The sequence below is a fragment of the Tamandua tetradactyla genome, chromosome 2 (assembly GCF_023851605.1).
Source record: "Tamandua tetradactyla isolate mTamTet1 chromosome 2, mTamTet1.pri, whole genome shotgun sequence".
NCBI lineage: Eukaryota > Metazoa > Chordata > Mammalia > Pilosa > Myrmecophagidae > Tamandua > Tamandua tetradactyla.
Genome location: NC_135328.1, coordinates 110152931 through 110171732, shown reverse-complemented (window position 1 = coordinate 110171732; position 18802 = coordinate 110152931). Strand labels below are relative to the sequence as shown.

Genomic DNA, 18802 nt, shown 5'->3' with positions numbered 1-18802 from the left:
TAAATTTAGTTAATTGTTTTCATAATACCTTGGCTGAATACGGTCTTCCTTTACACCTTTGAACCACTCTCTCTTTGCTGATGCATGCCCTTACGTTTGTGAAATGTCCATAAGGACTTCTCCAAGGTCATGCAGTTTCAAGTGCAATCATCTCATAACCTCAGCTTACACAGGAGATATTACAGAAGTTATGTCTGTTGTGTCAGTGATTCCCCTGGTAATGGCTTGTAGTAAAGAATCTTTTAGAAATTACACTAATGTTTCTGGACTGCCAGAATACTTTAATACTTCACATCATTGACTAGGCCTCTGGAATTACTTGAGAGGTTACAGCAACTTCACAAGTATTAATATAAATCAAGAGATTCAGTGGGTCAAGCTGGCCCTTTTAGATTAATGTATTCACTCATTCATTCCTCCTTCTATACACAGCACTTGCTCTTTCGTTGTAGACCAAGGAGAGAAGCCTCTGGTTTTGATGTGACATTCCCATCTTTAGAAAAGTTGCAATCCCTGTCCATTACCTCTCTTAAGAATTATTTATGGAACCTGCCTGTTTCATATACACTTTTCCCCCCAGTGCCCATTAAAGTAAGAAGAGGTGATTTAAGTAAGAGATAACTTTACTGGCTATATCCCAGGAAAATACAGTTGGTTTAAGGCACAAGATGCCAAATGATGTGTGTTTTTATTATATCAAAAACACTTTTTAGAACATTTGTAAAATATTTGTTGTGCTACAAAAACCATCACCCCTAGTGAAGATTTTTTTCAGAATAAGAGCTGCAGTGAGTTACAGCTTTAAAAGTACTTAGCACAGGGTGCAGGATGCCAGCGAGAAGCCAGGGCAGAAGGGAAGTAGCTAAACTGGCAGGACACTATAGGGCTCCACAGAGGAAATAGCCATCTTTTGGGAAGACTTTCAGGTAAGCAGCTTAACAAATGCTATTAAAAATGTCACTGAAAGCAACGGATCAGTACAAGGGAAGGCTGAAAACTAAGGACGCTGAGGTGGGAGACCCATAATTGCTCCAAAGAGCCCACGTTCCTTCTGTCTATGTTCTTGGCATTGCTTTAGAGAGGAAAAAAGAAATCTCTCTGCTTCTGCTTTGCCAAGTAAGCCAATTCTCTCATGGTTATTTCTTGTGTCTTTCTCCACTTAACTTTATCCTACTATCTCCCAATTTGTTTACCGCAAAGACCACATTCCTAAAGCATTCTGGGTAGAAGTAGAGTTGCCCAGACAAGCGGCCTGTAGTGCCAAAATCATTTGTGAGGCAGCAGAATCTGGCTTGTTCTAGCCCTTTTGATAATGCTGGGCTTTGGAACTGAAAGGCATGACTGCAGCAGTGCCTCATAGTGCTGGCAGAGTGCATCGATGAACCAAAGTTCAAGTGCTGTTCACAGTCACAGTTCACAGCTCTGGGCTACCACTGAGTGGTTCACAGGCAAACACCTCCTCAGCCATGTGGACTTGGACAAACAAGACTTTTGAGAATCACCAGTGATTCCTCTTCTGAGTAGGCACCCTCTCTGACATTGTTTCGATGTAGGGTCTGAAAGGTGAGGCTCAAAACAAAACAGAGACTCAAGCAGGCCAGAACTGCTAGTCAATGAAATTGCAGGAGAGCAAGTGAAAGGGTGATCTTAGGATGAACTGAAGGAAAGTAGGTGCCACCCCTCTATTTCCTCTCCTGCTTTGTCTATGTTATTGATAAGAATGCCCAGTCCCCAGGCACCTTTGTCAATGGAGTCATGGGAATCAACGCTGGGTTCCTTCCCTTTTGTCTTCCTCCACGGTAAGACCCAATCAGCTATATCTAACCCATACTCCTCCAGCCTTTTTATTCTGATACAGACCATCCTCATCCACCTTCATCCTAGGACCTGAAACCAATTTTTGACTTCACATTTTAGCTTCCTCAAAACTGTGCTGAGGATTTGAAATACAAGCTCCTTCTGGCAAAAAAAAAAAAAAAAAATCATAATCTCCCAGCGTCTGCTCTCTGGAAAGGTGCATCTGGTTAGTTATTCAATGGAAATTATATGCATTGTTAGAGAAAAAGCACATTTTAATTAAAATGGATTATTTTAGTAACTTTGTGGTTATGAAAATATTCTAAGTACTATTTAGTACAATTACTAGGGCAAAAACACTTGATTCAAAGACCATAAACTGTGCCTACTTCATCATTATTAGAGTTGTGGAAAAGAATTTTGTTCTCTTTATCAATGACAAAACAACTATTGCTTCCATCTCCATTTCATGAATGTGACCTGATTAAACAATCACTTGGTTACTATTATCCCCTTATTTAACTTTTTTTTTGCCATTTTGATTTAAATACTGTACATTGCAAGGAGTAAGTTTGACACCTTTTATAAGTTAGCCTACATTTTTTTTCTGATTTGTGTTTCAACCTAGAGAAGTAAGTTGCCCCTCTGTGGTAGCATTGCCCCAACTTGCTGTTAACTCAGCTGTTCACTGGTTGGAATCACCTCTGCCCCTAAACCTCAGCAGCTGTGTTTGCAAATGGAGCAGGTTCCATGGCGATTGCATCACAATTTGATGGAAGTTTGCCTTAAAAAAAAAGTTTTAATTTAAAGAATTTGATTTCTAAAGGAATTGACTTGTATCTCCAATCAATGGCATATACTTGTTCCAAATTTTCACAACCTCTACCATTCAGTACAGATTTCTGCATTGATGTGGATTTTCCTGTATCAGAAATGCATTCTTTTTATTTCCTTTTTTTTTTTCTTTCTGAAATACAAAAGCATGATGTTCTTAGGTTCAGGAAATCCCCTCATAATGGACAACAGCTGAGAGGAGACTTAGTTCATAACAGAGAAAGATTTCTGTTTCCCTTCTCCAAGTTATAATTATTATTATTTTTTCAGTATGGCTGCAGCATTTCTCTTCCCCTTGAATAGGTGCCCAGCTCTGTTTGGGCTGAGTGGCATATGCCTACAAGTTAGAAAAACAAAGTCATGGAGGCCTCCCATGTTTGCATGCCAAGTTTAAATATCCACAGGGAATTCTCAATACCTGTTTTTATTTTACAAAAATGTTTCAAGCTTCCAGGATCAAAACTTGTCTGTTCATCAGAAGGAGCAGAAGAGAGGATAATGATGCTCAATAATATTTATTGAGAACGGATCGTGTTTCAAGGAACTGTGCTAGATGCTCCCATATCTTAACGCTACTCTTCAAACCAGTTCTGCAAGGGAGGTATTATTATCCCTGCATGGCAGAAGAGGAAACAGACTCAGAAACAAATGCTAAGTAGCTTGCCAAGAAAACAGCTGGCAAGAAATATGACCAAGATTCTATCCCAGGCACAAAAGTCTACTTTCTTTTTTATCATAACATTCATACTTAACATTTTTGGCTTCATCAGCGAAACAAAAGCTAACCCCAGCACCCACTCTTGTTATATTCATGAGAAAAGCTTATCACGGTCACGGGTAATTGCTCTAATTGTTTGAAAAATTATTATATGAATATCCTTTCTAATTTCTGTTCAGAAAGGTAATCTGCAGCTATCAGAGGAGCTCTTTAGAAGCCCTAGATCTTACAAGATGGGAAGAGAACATCATTTTTTACATGCTGCTTGGCAAAATGAAAACTTATAAATAAATCCATACTTAACTGAATTCAGCAGCAAATACTAATGAGAATTTACAGTATACAACAGGGGTCAGCAAATTATACCCATAGGCCAAATGTGACTGGCTATCTGTTTTTGTATGACCCACAGGAGAAGAATGGTTTTCACATTTTTGAATGGTTGAATAAAATCAAAATAAGAATCAAATTCATGAAGATTATATAAAATTCAAGTTTCACTGCCATAAATAAAATTTTTTGGAGCACGCACTCATTTCTTCATATATTGCCTATAACGTTGCACTACAGCAGGGTTGAGTAGTTGTGACAGAGATTGTATGGCTTGTAAGTCTGAAAATATTTACTATTTGGCCTTTTACATAAAATTTTTACCAAACACTAGTATATAAATTACTATGATCAGATCTCCAAAGGTGACCAAGAGAGGACACAGACTTGGCTCTAAAGGACAGAACAGTACTGGAGAAGACAAAGGTCATATAGGATTATCTTAAGTAAGATCAGTGTCATAAGAGGTGTTTGAGCTCGGTGAATATTCCACGGAAGGGGAGATGTAAAAAGACATGGAGTTTGAGGTATGCACTCTATATAATGCCATCCTTATCCTGCTTTATACAGTAACTGAAAATAAGGTAAATTCACAGTAGATCCCTTTTGTCTTTATCCTGCTATACACACACACACACACACACACACACACACACACAGAAGGTTATAAAAGTCTTTTTTGGGGGATAGCTTTAATTCCAAAATTCTATTTTAATTTTAATTCTATTTAAATTCTACTTTAATTCTCATTCTATTTTTATTAAGATCCCAAAATACTCCAATTGAGCCAGAGACGCAAATAGGAAACTCGAGTCCATGTTCCATTAATTTTAGAGCAAAAACAGATTTAGACATTATTTATTCCAGCTGCTTCATTTTGCAGGTGAGAAAATTGCCCCCTAAAATGTAAATAAAATTCCCAAGTTCAAAGAACTAGTAAATGACTGAGCTAGGAGTAGATGAAGGCTGAAAGGATCTCTAGTTTATAAAGTGTTGACATCTGTTTTCTAATTTAACTCTCACAACAGGCCTACGAGGTAGATATTTTTACCTTCATCCTGCAAAACAAAAACCTGAAGCTCAAAGCAACCAAATTATTTACCCACCATCACTCAGATAGTTTTACAGATGTCAAAAATTAAGACTCCAAGCCTGTGATTGTTTCACTTTATAATCTTTTGAAGGCCTGTAACAGAGAAACTTTTACCCTAGCACAGATGATTCACCTAGTTCTAAAAAGAAGGCATCTAGCTTCAAAGCTGCATAATGCTCAAAGGAATTGTGGTTTTCTCAAGCCATGTCCTTACTCTTGGTTTAGGTCAGGCAAGCTTTTATAAGGTAACACTGGTCATTTATAGGCTTGCTTTATGTCATTTCTTCCTGAAATTAAATTATGCTTGTATTGCCATCTCCAGGAATGCTGGCTCTCTTTCAGTCAGGCATGCTGTGAAAATCTGGCAGTAATACTTCTGTCATGCATTAGGCTGCATTAAGTCTGACCAATGAAGCATTTATTTTAATCAATATTTTTAATTGAGTAAATTAAAAATGTAGGCTCAGTGTTAACCTAGTACTTAGGACCATTTGCTAGTTATAAAATGTGGTCATATAAAATAGGCTCATTTTTTAGAGGCCAACACACTATAACTCTCATCCCTAAAAGACCCTTCAAAAACTCATCAAAAGATGTACTAGAGGCTGGCTAGATGTTCATGCTGACCATTTCCTCTTCTTCCTAAGCTTCCTAAGCTAGACGACATTTCCCACCCTCCATTGCTCTTAGGGGTAGACATGAGTAAGAGCTCAGTTCAGTGAAATGTGGGAAGAAATGAAACGTACCTTTCCAGGCCTGGACAATAACCCAATAAACACAATCACCTGTGTTTTCTCTCTTTCCTCACTTGTTCTCCAGTGGCAGTCAATCTGCTGGAGAACTTCAAGATTGTTTAAGAGGTAATTGAAACACTAAAGGGAAAGAATCTGGATCCCTAAATGACTGCATGGAGCAGACCCCAACCCCCCAATCCCTGGCCCTCCAGCCCCTACCAATCTGCATTGGACTGCTAAGAAATGAAAAAAATATGCTTCTTGTACCACCCTTGAGATTTGGGGTGGGTTTCACAGCATTCAATCAGCCCTCAAAATTCAAATGTGATTCCCCTGAAATCCATGCTGAGCCATTGCTTAAAATGATCCCACCTGTTTGATTTTCTTATTCCCTTTGCAACTTATCTCACTTTATTTTGAATGTTTATGTTCTCAATAGAGGTGACTCTTTATTGCCCAGGGTGAATCTAAATATCAGCAACAATCAAATGATGCCTGATGCCAAATTTTGTAAATAAAAGGATAATCAAGCTGAGTAATAAGTTGCTCATCAAAAATAATGTGTGACCCTAAAGTAGGGACTCTTATGAGAATCCAACCCACAGTCTGCTTTTGTAGATAAAGTTGTATTGGAACACACCACACTCATTTGTTTATGAATTGTCTGTGGCTGCTTTTGCACTATGGCAGCAAATGGTGTGTAGGTGAGACAAAGACCCTTTGGCCTGTTAAGTCTAAAATATTTACTATCTGGCCCTTTACAGAAAAAGTTTGCTAACCCCTGCTTTGAAGGAATAAAACTCATTTCCTTCATTCATTTGCCTAGTTATTTTGAATGCAATTCCGAAATAGAAATTCCAAAAGTTTGAGGATTACCAGCATTGTAGGCACAATTATAGAAACCCCTAAGAAAAAGACTTTGAAGAAACAAAACTTTTATGAAAGTATGCATTTCACTAGACTAGTTTAAAGATCAGTCACTCACACCAAACTCTTTTAACCAAGTTAAAGGACAATTTACATGCTGGGATGAAATATTTCTTGATAAAGGATTAGTGTACAGAAGAGATATAGAATGTGTATAACTCAATGATAAAAAGACAAATACCCTAATAAAAATAGGCACAAAGGATATGCATAGGTAATTCACCAAAACCAAAATCTAAATGTTGAATAAACATATGAAAATGGTTTCTACCTCATTAAAAAATCAAAGAAATGCAAGTTAAAGCAACAATGATATACCATTTCATATCCAGCAGACAAGCAAAAAAGTCTAAAATCAGAAAACCTCAAATGCTGGCATTTTGATTGCTAGTGGATATGTGTTTCAGTTTATAAAATGCTGCCAGAATGTGATATACCAGAACTGAATGACTTTTAAAAAGGGGAATTTAATAAGTTACAAGTTTACAGTTCTAAGGCTACAAAAATGTCTAAACTAAGGCATCCAGGAAAGATGCCTTAATTCAAGAAAGGCTGATGGGTCAGGAACACCTCTGTCAGCTGAGAAGTCAAGTCACCAGCATCTGCTGGTCCTTTGCTCCTGGGATCCAAAGCTTTCTGCCTCTGTTCCTGTGGGGGTTCCTCACTTTGCTTCTCCAGGGCTCGTTTTCATCTTTTGGCTTCCTTTGGTTCTGTCTAGGTTCTGGCTTGCTTAGCATCTCATGGCAACATCTGCTGGGCTCCAAGCATCTCCAAACATCTGTGCCTCTCTGTTCTCCACTGTCAGCATCTCTGTCAGCTCTGCTCTGAAGTGTCTGTTGACTCTGTCATTTCTGACTCTTTCCAAAATGCTTCCTCTTTTAAAGGATTCCAGTAAACTAATCAAGACCCACCTGGAATGGGTGCCACATGTCTGTAGAGATAATCTAAAAGTTTCCTACATACATTATTGAATCTGGATTAAAAGAAACAGCTGCCTCCACAAGATTGAGTCAGTATGAAAACATGGCTTTTCTGGGGTATGTAGTACTTTCAAACTGGCACAGTACGTAATTTGGATTAGCACTTTGGAGAACAATTTGGTGATCTGTAGTCAGGTTGACTCCATGCAAGTGTATCTTACAACCCAGCAATTCTATTTCTAGAAATTAATCATAGAGGAATTCTTACATCTGGGCTCAAGGAGACTGTTCAAGGATGTTTACTGAAGACCTAAATGTAACAAAGAAAAACCCTTGTTTTTCCACTGGATAATAGAATGGAGTTTATTCATATACGTAAAAATAGACAGGAGTTAAAAGGAATGAACTATTTCTGCTTGGATAAGTCTCAAAAACATCATGGTGAATTAAAAAACAATTTCAAAAGAAATACACATAGCATGTCATTGTATAAAATACAGAATCATATATTTTATAGACATGTCTGTGTAATAAAATTATATATAAGTTTAAAGAAAAAACACAGTAAAAATTTTTAAAAATACATACTGACTTTACGTGATAGTTAACTCTGAGAAGAAAGGGAAAGGGACTGGATAGGGTGTTGTGTTTTAGCTATAGCTCCTATGGTTATTGCTTTAAAAGAGAGCAAGAGTAAAAGTAAGGATGGTGAAATATTGACTTCTGTTTATCAGGTGGAGGACAATTAGATATTTGTTTTATTATATATTTTTTGAATCTGAAAATTTTATTAAGATATATTCACACACCATATATTCTATTTTTTGACTTTTTTATTGTAAAATATAACATATATACAAAGCAAAGAAAGAAAAAAGCAATATTTTTCAAAGCACTCTTCAACAAGTAGTTACAGGAAAGATCCCAGAATTTATCATGGGCTACCATACCATCATCTCAAACTTTTCCTTCTAGATGCTCCAGAATACAGAAGGCTAGAAGGAAAATATTTTTTTATCATCACAACCGACTTTTTTGTGAAAAATAACATATATACAAAAAAGCAATAAATTTCAAATCACAGCACCACAATTACTTGTAGAACAGATTTCAGAGTTTGGCATGGGTTATAATTCCACAATTTTAAGTTTTTACTTCTAGCTGCTCTGAGACACTGGAGACTAAAAGAAATATCACTTTAATGATTCAGTAATCATATTCATTTGTTAAGTTCTACCTTCTCTGTATAACTCCACCATCACTTTTGATCTTTCTATCTCTCTCTTTAGGGTTATTTGGGCTATGGCCATTCTAATTTTTTCATGTTAGAAGGGGCTGTCAATAATATGAGGTAGGGAGATGAAATTAGCTGATGTTCTAGAGAGGCTGGGCCCTCTAGGTTTCAGGACTTATCTGGGACAGGGACCCATCTGGAGGTTGTAGGTTTCTGGAAAGTTACCCCAGTGCATGGAACCTTTGTAGAATCATATATATTGCCCTAGGTATTCTTTAGGATTGACTGGAATGGTTTTGGTTGGGGTTTGGCAAGTTATGATAAGTAGCAATGTCTAACTGAAGCTTATATAAGAGCAATCTCCAGAGTAGCCTCTTGACTCTATTTGAACTCCCTCTACCACTGATACTTTATTAGTTATGCTTATTTCCCCCCTTTTGGTCAGGATGGAATTGTTGATCCCATGGTGCCAGGTCTGGATTCATCCCTGGGAGTCATCTCTCATGTCACCAGGGAGACTTTCGCCCCTGGATGTAATGTCCCACTTATGGGGAGAGGCAATGCTTTGCAGAGTTGGGCTTAGAGAGAGTGAGGCCACATCTGAGCAACAAAAGAGGTCCTCCAGAAGTAACTCTTAGGTATACTTATAGGTAATCTAAGCTTCTCTGCTACCTACATAAGCTTACAAAAGTAAGCCTCAAGATCACGGGCTTGGCCTATTGATTTGGGTGTCCCTAAAGTTTGACACGGTATCAAGGGATTCCCTGATGGTAAAGTTTAATAGTTTCATATGTTTTCTCCCAACCTTCAGGGGACTTTGCCAATATTTTTGATTATCTGCTTACTATATTCTAGAATGTATCCAGGCACCACATTAAGCTATACAGGATTAAAGGCCCCTTTCTTATTCTGGGCTCCCAGTGTTTCAGTTGTTCAAATGAGCTATATGGACAGGTTGAGTTAGATTATGTGCTACAGAAAATTTAGATTCCAGACAAAATAAACCTTTCTTCCTTTGATCTCAAAGAGTATGCACACGCCATATATTCTATCCAAAGTATACAATCAATGTCCTACAGCATCCTCACCCAGTTGTATAAGCATCACACTCAATTTTAGACAATTTTCATTTTGTCTAAATTTCCAAAGAGAAAAATAGCAGATAGATACACACACAAAGGAAACTCAGAACACCCCATATCCCTTATTCCTCCCAATTATTTACCCTTGTATTGGTGTGATACATGTTACTATTGATAAAAAAACATTCATCAAGAAAAGTATTAGTGTTAAACATAGTCCATAGCATGCAATAGGTAATTTTCCCCCATATACCACTCTATTAACTCTTTGTTCAAGTATCTCATATTTGTAGTAGTTCATGCAAGAACTTATTTATATTTGTAGTTTTAATCAGTGACATACATGACTTTAAACAACCCCTTTCAATCAAATTCACCTAATATACAGCTCTATTACTTATAAACCCAGTAACAGGCTACCATTGCCTATATCCATTCCCAAACATTTAAGTTCAGCCTTGTTAACAATTCTGCACGTATTAGGTAACTGCTTCTCCTTCTCTAGCTTCTGTCTATCTCTCTCTAGGTCCCCTATATTCTACATTTTAAGACTCTGAGTTGACATTTCTAGGTAGTTCATATTAGTGAATTCATACAATATCTGTCCTTGTGTTTCTGGCTTATTTCACTCAGCATTATATCCTCAAGTTTCATCCAAGTTGTCACATGCTTCAGGACCTTATTCCTTCTTATGGTAACATAATATTCCATCATATGTATATACCACTTTTTTTTCCCACTCATCTATTGATGGACACTTGGATTGTTTCCATCTTTTGGCAATTGCAAATAATGCTCTATGAACATCCGTATGCAAATGTCTATTCATGTCACTGCTTTCATCTCTTCTGGGTATATACCGAGTAGTGGAATTGCTGGGTTATAGGGCAACTTGATATTTAGTTTTCTGAGGAACCACCAAAATGTCTTCCACATTTTACATTCCCACCAGCAGTGAATAAGTGTTCATATTTCTCCACATCTTCTCCAACATTTGCCATTTCCTGTTTGTTTATTAGCAGCCATTCTTATAGTTGTGAGGTGATAGCTCATTGGGGTTCTGATTTGCATTTCCCTAATGGCTAATGAAGATGAACATCTTTTCATGTGCTTTCTAGCCATCTGTATTTCCTCTTTGGAAAAATGTCTGTTCATATCTGTCATGTTCAGGTTCATGTGTCAACTGGGCCAGGTGGTGGTACCTGTTTGTCTGGCTGGGCAAGTGCTGACCTGTCTGTTTCAATGAGGACATTTCATAGAATTAAATCATGATCGCGTTGGCTGCATCCACTGCTGATTCCATTTGTAATCAGCCAAGGAGAGTATCTTCTGCAATGAGTTATGCTTAATCTAATCACTGGAAGCCTTTTAAGGAGGATTCAGAAGAGACAGGTTCTCTTCCTTCTTTGGCTGGCGAGCCTCTCCTATGGAGTTCATCCAGACCCTCTACTGCAATCATTGACTTCATAGCCTGCCCTGTGGATTTTGGAATCTGAGTTCCCACAGTTACATGAGACACTTTTATAAATTTTATATTTGCAAGTGTTTCCTGTTGATTCTGTTTCTCTGGAGAACCCTAACTAATACAATATCTTTTGCCCATTATATAATTGGGTTTTTTGCCCTGTTGTTGAGTTGTGGGATTTCTCTTTATATACAGGATATTAAACCCTTATCAGACAGGGGTTTCCAAATAGTCTCTCCCTTTGAGTTGGCTGCCTCTTCACCTTTTTTGATAAAGTCCTTTGAAGCACAGAAGTGTTCAATCTTGAGTAGTTCTCATTTATCTATTTTTTCTTGTGTTGCTTGTGCTTTGGGTGTAAGTTCTAAGAAGTTACTTCTTAACACTAGGTCCTGAAGATGTTTCCCTGTATTATCTCCTAAGAGTTTTATGGTACTGGCTCTTATATTTAGGTCTTTGATATATTTTGAGTTAGTTGTTGTATAGGGTGCAAGGTAAGGATCCTCTTTTATTCCTTTGGATATGGATATCTAGTTCTCTGAGCCCCATTTATTGAAGAGACTATTCTGCCCCAGTTCAGTGGATTTGGGAGCCTTATTGAAGATTGATTGTCCATCAATCTGAGGATCTATCTCCAAACTTTCAATTTGATTTCATTGATCAATGTGTCTATCTTCGTGCCAGTACAAAGCTGTTTTGATCACTGTGTCTTTATGTTAAGCTTTAAAGTTAGGAAGTATAAATTGTTCCACTTCATCTTTTTAAGGATATTTTTGGCTATTCAAGGTCTCCTTCCATTCCGAGTAGATTTGATAACTTATTTTTCCAAGTCTGCAAAGTTGGTTGTCAGAATTTTGATGGAATTACATTGAAATTGCAGATCAATTTGGGTAGAATTGACATCTTAACATTTAGCCTTTCAATCCATGAACACGGAATGTCTTTCATAGTGAAGGAACTGGTCCTCCACCGCCCTCTCTGGAGGACGATGAATGGGGCAGGACAGCAGGCTGAGATATGTTCTGTGGTCAGAGGAGAAAGAAGGACAAAGACAGAGAACAGAATCCTTACCTATAGAAGGTACTGTTGGGTCCTTTCATGGTTGCCAGGCTGAATCCAGACAGCCTTGGCATTCTCAGAGAAATCAAGACCTCAAACCAGGGCTGGCACCGTGAGGGTTCTTCACTCTGTCACAGGAAAGAATTCAAGGATTAGTCAGTGTGTACAGCCAAACAGTTTAATAAGCTCATTGCCAGAGAGCCCCAGGAATTCTCTGAGAACTTGAGACCTCGACCAGGTGCTGATGCTGTGAAGGTTGTTGACTCAGTTGCGGGAAAGAAACTCGAGGATTAGTCAGTGTCTGTAGTTTGAAACTTTAATGTGTAGTAAAAGTATACACTCAAAGAAAGATGAGCCCAGTCATCCTCTAAAGAAGGAGGAGCGTCTGAGGTTGGGATTCTTACATTATAAGGACTTAGAGGAGTCCTTTCCCCTCTGGCTATGATAATAAGGGATTGATGAGCTTATTATCTTTTCATTGGTTCTTTTCAGGTACTGACCTGAGTGAGGGCTAGGTGTGTGTGGGCTGGGTAGGTGTGTGTACCAAAAGGAACTTTTTGTTATGAGTTTTAGGGTGCCTTCTCCCTCCCTTCTTCCCTATCCAACCTGCCTCAGGACTGTACAGCACAGTCAATCTTGCGGTGGACAATAACTGGTTAAAAGTGTAAATATAAAAATGTTCTTTCATGAATTATAACAAATATACATCACTATTGCCAGGTGTTAATAATAGAGTGTTACGTGGAAAAAATACACTTAGTGCAAACGATGGACTATAGTTAACAGTAATATTTTAATATTCTTTCATCTATTTTAACAAAGGTACCACACCAATGCAAAGTGTCAACATTAAGGAGTATATGGGAACATTGTATTTTTTACATGACTTTTAAATAAACCTATAACTTCTCTAATTTAGAAAAAAACACACATAATTAAAAAAACACATTATGCTAAGTGAAAGAAACCAGAGACAAAGTACAACATATGGTATGATTCCATTTGTATGAAATGTAAATATAAATAAATATCAAGAGCTAGAATTAGATTAATATTTATGTAGGGCTGGGGAAGAATAGAGGAACTAGGAAGTGATTGCTAAGGGGGTATGTGGTTTTTCTTTTTGGAATTATGCAAATGTTCTAAAATTGATTATGGTAATGAATGCACAACTCTGTGATTATACTAAAAGCCATCGATTGTATACTTTGGATGGATTTTATGGTATGTGACTGTATCTCAATAAAACTGCTTTAAAAAAAGCTATGGTGGGCACTCATCTCCAGAGTCAATGAATTTTTAGTGTCAACTCTAAACCCAAGCCTCGCTGGTTTGGACTGCAATCTCTTATTCTTTTTGTTCTTCTGAAAGATTCCTTGGATACTTGCTTTCATGATGGTTGACGTATCTCCCATTGCTCTTTCCTGTTGATGTTGCTTTGAATATTTTAAAGTCTTTTATCATGGAGTATCATTTGATAGAATTGGGATCTTGGTCTTTCCTATATTTTATATGTAGGATCTGTATAACTCCATGTGTATGAAAGTTTAATACTGTGGAAGAATGCAACTCTGAGAATATCCTCAGTGCCAAGTCATTGGGAGGGCTCTAACCCTGAGGGGACTTTCAGGTGTTGCTTGGTTGGTGGTGTGTTAATTTACAGGAAGGACCTGCAGGAAGAAGCTACTGTCACCAGAGGAGTCTTCTGAGGCCAAACATCTCCACATTATTCCAACTAATAATGGTCCCCATTGTTCCCTATGGGAACAGTGTTGTTATGGTAATGGGGGGTGAATTGGGGGAAATTTGTAAATAATGTTATAATATGGAGAAGAGGTTAACTTATAAAAACTACTGGGGAAGTATATTCCACTGAGCTGAGTGAGAAATGACTTGTTATCTAGCTTATAGCTCCATTGGGAATTATGAATCAATTTTCCTTAACTACTTTTTCCTGATTACCACAAAGAGGCTAAAACTGCCTGGAATGTAGATGTAGTGGGGGAGGGGCTACACTAGTATTATAGTCATTAATTTTAAGGAATTAAATAAGGAGTTACAATACAGGATGATTTGTGCTATACTATGGATAAGCCAAGGGTTCAATGTGTATACATGGGGTGAATATGAAACATTCCTGTATGGGGTTGTTAGGCTTCTGGAAGAGGTGACAGACGAGCTAAGATGTGAAGGTACCATAGGGATTATTCAGGTGAAGGAGGAGGAATGTGCCTGAGAAAGATGTACCAGGCTTTGAAAAGGAGTTAGTGAGAGTTTAAATAGTCCATAGAGTCAAAGAATGAAATGAGTCCTCTAGACATGGCAAGAGTCTGTAATGATCTTGGGAAGATATTCTTGTTGCACTTGAGGGGGTAGAAGACATATGATAGCAGTTGAGGAGTATGTGGCAAGTCACTCCTGAGGAAGTGGAGATTATAAACTTCTGAAAGTTTAGCTACTAAATGGATGATAGTGTTGGAATCATAATGTTTTGAGGGAGTTTCAGAATTTATTTTTCTTGCAAACTTTTTATCAAAATATAACCTATATACGATAAAATGCATAGCTTTTAAGTGTGAAGCGTGAAGAATTTGTACACAGCAACCACCATCCAGGCCAAGATGGAGTGTTCAGATCTCCAGAGACCTCTCTGATGCCCCCTCCAAGACTTCTCCATGAACCAAAGGTAACCATTCTTCTATCACCATTGGTTAGTTTGACGGTTTCTGAAGTTTGTATGAGTGGACTCATACAATAGGTCCTTTTTGTTTCTCATTATTTCACTCCATAGCATCTGTGAGATTCATCCTGAGTATAATTCTTTGGTGTCTAGTGTTCCATTTTATGACTATCTCACAATTTATCTACCTACTTGACTGTTGATGGGTGTTTGGGTTGCTTACCTTTTTATTTGCTATTAAAAATAACATCGCCATGAAAATTGCTATACATGTTCTTTGGTATATACATGTATACATTTCTGCTGGGCATATTTGTAGGAGGACAAATGCTGGGTTACAGGATATGAGTGTGGTCAGCTTTAACGGGTACTGCTAACAGGTTTTCCCAAGTGGTTGAACCAATTTAATCTCCCACCTGCAATGTTTGAAATGTCCATTTTCTCCACATTCTCACCAACACTTGCATTGTTCCCCTGTTAAAAAAAAAATAACCATGTAGTTATCATGACAATACTCTGCATATCCCAGATTATTAATGATATAGTATACATTTTTAGATGTTTATTGGCCTTTATAAAAGATGTCATCATTTAAAATAACCTCTTTAAAGCTTTTGTGCAAATTTTAAAAAGGGATTATTTGTCTTTTTTTTAAATTGTTTTGTAGAAGTTCTTTATTTACAGTGGAGGAGATTTGACTACAGGTGACTATTGATTAGAAAATTGAGGGACAGATGCATTTTATCATATATCTGCGCTCACATAAATAGTAAGGGGCAGAGCTGGGATTTGAATAGGTTTTTCCTGCTAGACCCCTCATTTTTAACCACTCTGTTATACAACATTATAGTAAAATTGATGGGGTAAGTGCCCTGAGAGGAAATGCCTGAAAGGATAGGAGATGGTGGTCAGAAGACAGGCTATTTGAAACTGATTTCTATTGTAGAATAGTCTTGAGAATGACAGGGTCCAAAAGTGTGGTCCTCGGTGTTGGTGACTAAAGTAGGACTGAGCGGCTGGGGTGAAGATGAAGCTTATTGGAACTGAGCACGTCAAGACATTAGGTATAGATTGTTCAATGGGTTGTGCATAGGAAGCCAAGAAACAGTGGGTCTTGGGAGGAGTTGGGGGTGGAGAGGAAGATGATGAGATTCTCAAAATGTGGGACGTGACTACGAGTTTTGTAGATAGCTTTGTAAGTGGAGGAGAGAGGAAAGAAGAGAACAAAAGAATTTAATGTTACAGCTGGAAGAAACAGGATTTTTAAATGAGGGTAGAAGAATAAAGTACTGGAGGTAGTGTTTACACTTTTGAGGTTGTTTAGCATAATTTATATATATGGTATGTGAAAGGCTGCCAACAAATGGATGTAGAAGTAAATTAAGAAGGAAGAGGAGGACGGAAGAAGCTACAAGTGAGTAGGAGAAAAAAGAGGAAAGACTGAAATCAGTGGCAGTCTAATTTTAGAGAACAGATAAAAGGAAAATCCTTTCGTTATTAATTTCCTCCTCATTCTTGATTATTGTCTTTTAGTGCTTTTTAAACAGATTAGAGAGTGCAAAGGTATGTTTCACATCACAGCAGATCTTGGATTGAGGCAAGTTTTATCAGCATTTTCTAAAAGGGACCTAATCTTATCAGTGACATATAAACCTAGAACAGCCACAGCTAGTAACACTTCAAATTCCAGGGACTGTTCTGAGTGCCTTACATATTTTAACTCATTTAAAATCTCCTCAGTTAAAGCCAGTAGAAATACCTTTTCCTGTTGATTAGAGGTTTGGCTGTTTTCAACCATGGCACATGGGATGTTTATAGGTGTAACACACTCTTATATGGAAAGTTTAATAGAAAGTCAGTAGAAGCAAGTCAAAACTTACCGGCACTACCTTTCAAATAGCTGCTCACAAAGGGTCTTGCGTGGATGACAGAGCTGGGGTGGGGTGATTTTTTAACGACTTCTTGGTTATTTGTATTATCACCTATTTCATTCTCACTCCAGAAAATTGAGCTATGACTAAGGAGGATTGATATTACTGTAGGAATGACTTTGAATTTTGTCTAATTCATAAAAAAACAAATGAACTGCTTGTATATTTTAGTGCTTCAGCTATTAGTAGGAATAGTACTTTGCAACCAATTGTAACTCATCCATATATCACACATGAGCCATGCTGAGAACGTTTGCCCTAAAACCTGAATGTACAGCATTTCTGTTCTCAGGTCCTTCCTCTGATGGGGATAGAGTAGGCATTTAAAAACCCATCCTTGTGTACTTTGTGGCATTCAGCCTTGCTGATCTTGGTCTTGTTTTCTCTCCATGAAAGTAATTCAGCATATGGACGATGAAGTGAATAGATGGCAGATTTCATGGCCTTCTTGTCTACTTTCCTGTAAAATAAATACTTTTTTCCAATCCTATTCCTTGTCAGACTCCAAAACCTATGCTGTTTTCATTGCTTTCTCAGATGTCTTTCCACTTGCTGGGAAGGGGATTTTCTCAATTTCTGGTATAATAAGGGGTACTGGAGTGACCTGGAGCAGTGGGTGGAACGATGTGGAATGGGGCTTTGGGGCAGTGAAATGCCTGCTGTCCTCTCTGCCTCTGATGGGGACAGTACGGCTTCTCTTCTCATTGCGTCTTCCCTCCAAACAGGATACCAGGCAGGCTGATCCTTCCCTCTCCTCAGTCTTAATCAAACAGAGAATCAAATGGGGATGTTAATGTAAACACGGGTCTTCTTATTTCATTTCAGCCCTGGAGGTGTCTCTTGGCAACGCAGGGTCCTGGAGTCCTGATGGGCTGAAAAACCAATGTTTATAAACCATCCTTTCCTCCAGGACTGCATAATGGAGCTGAGATTATCTGTTATCAGTTCACAAAGTAGACAGCCCTTTCCCTTCTTTAGCCTTTCAAATGCTTTGCATTTTAGGAATGGAAATTTCTTCACGGACTATAACCAGAAACCAAAGAAATCTGTTCTTTCTTTTCCTCCCTCCCACTTTCCCTCCCTTTCTCCCTCTTCTCTCCCTCTTGTTCCTTTGTGTCTATCATCATCAATAAAATTCTTTCTTAAGGTGAAATTTCATTTGATGTATCAATATATTTAATTGATCAAACCTGAACTGTGGAGGGAAAGGGCCTGGAGGCCACCCACAAGGTGGGCCTACCCCCCACCCTCCTGCCCACAATGGCCCCTGAGAAGTCAGTGTTGAGCTCCATGACTCAACAGGATGTGCCTTGAGAATCACTTTCTCATCTCTTCTGGCTATTTTTATAATGTGGACAACATTCTGAGATCAGCAGAGCTGTCCCTGTCCCATTGTCCTCTTGGTGGCCCCAGTAGTACCTCAATCTCCTTAAAATGTAATTACTACACTTGTCAGTAGGTTTGGACACAAGATGACTAGATGCCTACCAAAGTCAGAACCAATAAAAAGTGTCATTATCTGAAGGTAAGTTGACCCGACAACTCCTGAAAGTAATGCCCACCCTTCTCCCCCCGCCACAAAAAAGAAATAGTTGTTTTTGTCTAACACCCATATTGTGTCAGCTATGGCCTTGTCACTATGCCAGAAATTTCTGGAACTACAGGGTTATTTGATAGCTTCTTCCAAAGAATCATTTTTCTAAAATATCTTTTTATGATGGTTCAACTAACAGGGAATCTGAAAACTAAGAAAAGTATATAAAGAAAAAAAGAAGTCACACCCTCATCAATCTGTAAGAATTGCTGATTATTCTTTCTAGACTTAGATAGATTTCTAGTGGTTGAATTTCAGGCAGGGAGGCATTGAAAGAAGCATTTAAGTGTAAGATCCTTTCTGGTGTCTCTTAAATCCTATCACCAACGAGGTTATTTTCTTATATAAAGGATGCAATAGCAGTTAACATTTATGAATCCTTCAAGCCAATTCTTTGGGCTTCTCCA

The 18802-nt window shown here is 38.0% G+C and overlaps 1 long non-coding RNA gene across 3 annotated transcripts in view; it reads left to right on the top strand.

Annotated features, from left to right (window-relative positions):
• Nucleotides 1–14012: 14012 nt before the first annotated feature.
• LOC143661426 (uncharacterized) overlaps nt 14013–18802 on the top strand; it is a 72433-nt gene continuing 67643 nt past the window's right edge. For all 3 annotated transcript variants that reach the window (XR_013164579.1, XR_013164576.1, XR_013164577.1), the window contains exons 1-2: nt 14013–14071; nt 14757–14876. This is a non-coding gene — a long non-coding RNA (uncharacterized LOC143661426). The remainder of the gene's footprint in view (nt 14072–14756; nt 14877–18802) is intronic.